This window comes from Mus musculus, chromosome 11 (genome assembly GCF_000001635.26).
Source record: "Mus musculus strain C57BL/6J chromosome 11, GRCm38.p6 C57BL/6J".
Taxonomy (NCBI): domain Eukaryota; kingdom Metazoa; phylum Chordata; class Mammalia; order Rodentia; family Muridae; genus Mus; species Mus musculus.
Window position 1 is genome coordinate 111,564,003 of NC_000077.6, and position 5,654 is coordinate 111,569,656.

A 5,654-nucleotide genomic window follows, 5' to 3' on the forward strand; every position below is an offset into this window, starting at 1 on the left:
ACGGAGCCATCGGATGCTTTCATTTAGCTTCCAAAATGCCTTAGTTCTTCCAACACTTCAAATTGCATTACACTCTCTAAATGTAGGGTATGTTTTGATTTTTTCATTTAGTTAAAAAAAAAACCTTCCTATATATTTGAAATAACCATCATCATACAAAATTTAGGTCATGTCCACAAAATACTGACTGTTGAAGCATGTTCTGGGGAAGTTGCATTTTTGTGTGCCTGCAATTGAGATCTATACACTTTGTAGTATCTCTATGCCACTGCACTAAGCCTTATGGAGTTGTGTATATAGTTTAGCCTGAATAGTTTCCAGATCAGGAAAAAATTTAAGGATGTATTTGGACTTTAATATCAATTTGTATAATGTCTTACAGAATCCCCCCGCCCCATCCTATCTTTTCTAAGCTGCAAGAATCATGTGACTCAAGAGTAAAGCGCCCCAGAATAGAAGTATCTGGAAAGGTGAAGCCTTACTATCAAAAAGTATGGGTGTATAGTTTTCAATTAAACATACACACATTTGAACTCATAGACTCAATTCTCAGTTTTGTGTATCTTGTTATGGTTAATCAGAAAGACTGATTAGCGAGGGGACTTGAGTTCAACCACAAAACAGGGACACTAAAAATAATTACAGTATGATTATCATTACAAAGCAAAAAAATGTTATAATTGTGAAATACAATACTTGCAAACAATTATTGAACTAGCATTCTGGTTACCATGTAGCTTTTTAACATTAACAACAAAACTAGCGACCAAGCTAGCAAAAACCTTCAAAAGCCAGAATGAAGTGCTTTCTAAGATCAGATCCTGCAGGATCACTGCAAACCGAAAGAGGCAAAGACTATAGAAAACCCTGACCTATCAGCTGCAGAAGCAGGCAGGCTTCCTCCCTCGGTATTGGGCCAGGCTTGGCATCTTTGCTGGGATCTTGCCTTGAAGATCCCTGGGATAGTAATCATTATGCCACAGCGATCTTTAGGACTTAGTAGACCTGATGCATACATCTATAGTATTTTCAACTCTGTCTTGGTTCTGGTAGCATCAGAAGGAGGCAGCTGAGCACACTAAAGACTCTGCATGGGTCAAGGCATAACACATCTCTAGTACTACAGTCTTCAAACGTTCACATGGAGAGCAGAGGAGAAAAGCCAAATGGGCAGCCTGGCTTTTACGCCTGGGGAAGCAGCTTACAGCTTTCCCTTTACTAAACATCCATTAAGTATCCAAGGGAAAGAGGTTTTGGTTAAAAAATAGCCCATTAAATGATTTCCAATGAGGTCATGATTCATTCCTGATAACACAGCTCTCTTTAAACATTTTATTTCGTCTACTTATTTCATGTGGGTAAATATGGCTGAGTGTGGGCAGACATGTCACAGCGCAGAGATGTCAGAGATCACCTTGGGGAAGTCCATTCTTTTCTCCCCCACCATGTGGATCAGACTCAGGTTGTCAAGCTTGGTGGTAAGTACCCTTACCCACTGAGCCATCTAACAATTTCCCCATAACCCAACCGTGATTTGTTTGAGAATGTTTTTATATGCAGAGGACAGGATAAATTGACTTTTACTCTTTTATTTCTTATTTTACTTCATTATTTTTAAATCTTATATATTTTGTCTGATGCATATCTGTGCAATACCTATGTACCTGGTGCCTGGACAGGCTAAAGGGTATCACACACCTTGGACCTGGAGTATGGGTGTGGACTGCCACATGGGTGCAGAGAGCTTGAACCAGAAATGGGGTGAGTCTATCAGCTCTCAAATCCTCCAGTGAGTGATGCATTTCTTTCAACAAGGTAGCGCCTCCTTAAGGTTCCATAACATCCCCCAAATGGCACCAACAACCAAGTGTTCTAATACCCGAGTCTGTGTGGGACATTTCTCATTCAAACCACCACAGTAAGTAAATTAAATCATGCGAATGACTTTTGTAAACTACGTTGTGTTGGGTAACGTAACTGCAACATAGCCTAGTTTCTATTTCACATCACCAACATGATTCCATCTGATAACGTTCACATAGCATGATAGCTTCTCTACTCATTTCAAGGAAGTTCAAAGCATGTTGAATTTAACTCTAGCATGTAAATAGTGCACTCTTCTGTAATCCTTTAGAATAATACTACAGTGCCATTGTTATTTAATGTTAATTACATCATTTCCTTCTTTCTGATATCAACTCTACTTAATCCTGTCTTACGCCGCTAGCCAGTGCCTGGAGGTGACTGGCATTGTGTTTTGCCCAGAAGTTATAGATGCTACTTATGAGAGGGTGAGTGCTTGTCCAAATGAAGTTTGTCACTCAGAGCTGGAAATTGAAGCATAAAGATCAATACCAAAACCTCCCAGCCACTGCTCCAGAATACAGTGGAGTTTCTTCTGCTCCCTGTTTTTATTTATGGTGTGTACTCATGGAGAAACAAGCCAGTTCCCCCCCAGGACCCAGTGAAGAGCATTTACTCAGTATTATTGGAGCAATGGCATCGTTTTTCAGATATATCCAAGTTCTGTTCCTTGATCTGTGACCATTATATTTACCCAAAATATCCTTCTCATGGAAAACAGTTCTCTGGACTCTGCTTGAGACTCATAGGCTCAGTCATCTGCTTCACTTTCTCAGAAGAGAAGTCACATAGTTACACTAATTCTTGCTGCTTCTTGGCACCCCCAAATTCTCTTAGCTAACGAGAGCTTGTCTTGGGACCAGGCTCTTGGGAGCTTTGGAGACCATTTCATCCACAGAGCTTTGGAATTCCCTCCTCACCCGACATGTGCAGCTTATACATCAAACTTGTGGTTTGAGACATTTTTTTTTTCAGATGCCTGAAGCATCAACAGCACTCTTACTCTACCAGCATTAACTTATTACCATTTCAGTGGCATTTGAAGAAGAAAAGGAGATAAATACATACTTGAAAGTGCTGCTACCAATGTTTTTTTTCTACACATTTGATTGTATTTGGTGCAATTATCGGCATGTATCTCCACTTGCCAAGTATAAGAGAGGGTTAGGGGTGTGTGTGTGTGTGTGTGTGTGTCCATCCATCTGTCTGTGTTTGTGTGTGATCAAAGATCTTTGGGGGCCATGCCCTCATTATCTTTCAGCCCAGCATCTTTGATTAAGAACAGGTGCAGCCAAGCTCTGGCCTTGCCTCCCATTTCTGCCGGCATCAAATAAAAAGCAGAAGTATGACTGTTTGTTGGATCTTTCCCTTACTTTTAATTCTCTGGTGCTGAAGAACATGCCAAGTCATGGGCAAGAATCTAAAATTGTGGCTGACCAAGGGTCCCACATCCCGGCATGATCCCCACAGCTCTGCAGTTGTAAGATAGGAGGTTTTGATGTGGTTCTGTTGCACTTCTATCTCCCATGTAATTTCAATTTAATCAGCTTCCGTACATGCTATAAATTATGGCTTCCCCGATCTATCCTTTTTATGTGTATGCGGTGATGTAATTTTCTTTTTGAGATTTCTATACTTGGATGACAGCATCCTCTTATTTCTTAACCAGATACAAATGCTCCTGAGTCGGTTCTTTGTGTACTCCGAGGACTCTGAGATTGATTGTGAGTTAAATCATGGACCCCGATGCCCACTTCACACAGGTCAGATCTTTCACATAATTAATAACATGCTATCTACTCTATAATTGGGCTCCACAGAAGCATGGTCACTGTGATACTGTTTGACCCTCAATCACAGCCTAGCTTATAGATAGCTCTATTTTCCCCATGTGCAATGCTTTTGGTGGATTCTGGGATATTATATTGTTGGAGTTTCGGTGAGCCCAGCTATCTGAGGACACTTTACTTTGACACATGCCACTTTTTAGAGGAGAGCTGGAAATGTTCGTTAAATGTGAGCCAAATGGTTAGGGCAGAAAAGGCAAAACCAAAGCTAAATCTTTTTTTTTTCTTTTTCTTTTTTAAATTTAACATAAATAGAGTTGATTCTAGGGAGATAAATGTATTTTTAATGATGGGAGAATTCTGGGTTCGTACATAAATCAAGGCATCTTGAGTTTAGAGAAACAGAAAATGAGTAATATCATATTTAGCTGTCTTCACCAGAGAGTCCTAATTCAAAAGTATGTCAAAAGTGGCCAGGAGTAGCTCTGAGTGAAAGAATCATGGAAGTGCAACAGACAGAAACCGGAGAATGGGAAATGAGAGTCGAAGAGGTTCCAGAATAACGTCGACGGGAGCCAATGCACAGATCTGTGTGCCAGGAAAGATCGGCCCCATGGAGAGAGAACTGGATCTGAATAAAGGAGCTATCAGTACCAGGACTTACATAGACAGAGCATTATGAAGGAAGGATACACAACCCTTCCATGCTCCCTGGGACTGCTTGGCCTTAATAAGCTACAAAGAAAATTACAAAGATGACCAGCCAAAGGAAAAACTCCTTTGCAGACTGTAGGGGTTATTAATGAAGATTTAATTAAAGATTAGTACTTGAATTGGCTCATGGACAGGTAGAAGAATATAGATTTTTTTTTAAACTGGCTTGAACTCAGATGAAATGTGTTCATCTTAATTTTGTATGACACTCACTACAAAATCTCCAAACTACTATCGGTAGAAGTTAGGAGAAATTCCCATAAATAACATCTTCTCGGGAGATCAGTAGAGAATTTTCATTGGAAAGTGAGGAACAAACCAACAAACAGACATGAACTTTCCTCGATTGTATTGCATTTTAAAAGAAAGGATTCCAGGAAACCTTCAGGAGACACCGCATGCCTTCTGGGGCCAGGCAGCTGGGAGAGAGAGAGGGAAGAGATTAACGTAGAACAGGTCGGGGACCATCCCAAGCCTATCCTTCAGGCCCTCGATTGAAGGAATTAAGTTTTATTTTATTAACTTCGTTCTTGCCCTCCCAGAGTTGAGGGTGCTCACTCCAGGGCTCCCGTAGAACCGCCCCAGGGAACCTCAGTGCAAAAGGTTTGCACTCACAGCTGGCTGTGATTACTAGGACTGGGAGAGATCACGGCTTGATTGGCTTTCAACTGCTCTTGGTTTGCTTCAGTTCCTGCAGGACAATTAATCCACAGGTTCGAGTAAATGTTGGATCTTAATGGATACCAGACACATCAGGCTCAACCAGACCACCAAGGCTTTGCGGCCCCTTTCCTCACATTTAATTGTACAAATGAACTTATTCCTCCTCACCCAATGGCCAGAATAACACTGCTTCGCGGGTTTTCTTCATGACGTTCATTCTGTCCTTACTTTGTCCTTACTTCTGTTCCATCTGAGTGTCGTCCTCTTCCGGGTAGTCTGCCGGCCTCCTTGATCGTGTCTTGAGAGGTCGGAAGTTAATCGTTTGCACTCAGGGGGATGTGTTGGATGAAGGACAACACATCCTGCACTCCTTGTGCTTGATATATATGATCACACGATAGCTCTAAAGTTAATGCCACCACTGTTTGGTTGTAATTGTTCAGCACTGAGAACTGAACCCAGGACCTTGTGCCTGCCAGGGCTGTACTACTGAGAGACTGTTCTTTATGCGTTTCTTCTCGATGGCTAGATGTATGCTATCAGGTTTTAAATTTATGAATATGAGCTGTACTTATGGTCACATTTCATCAGTGCATTTTTATTTACTAGTTGTGTGCATTTTGTGTG

At 41.1% G+C, this 5,654-nt stretch overlaps 1 annotated feature.

The window, feature by feature from the left end:
* Positions 4,520–5,437: an enhancer, noted in NCBI's record as "VISTA enhancer mm628". NCBI's record gives its function as "enhancer in: branchial arch[4/8]" and the evidence as "EXISTENCE:transgenic organism evidence [ECO:0001131][PMID:17130149]".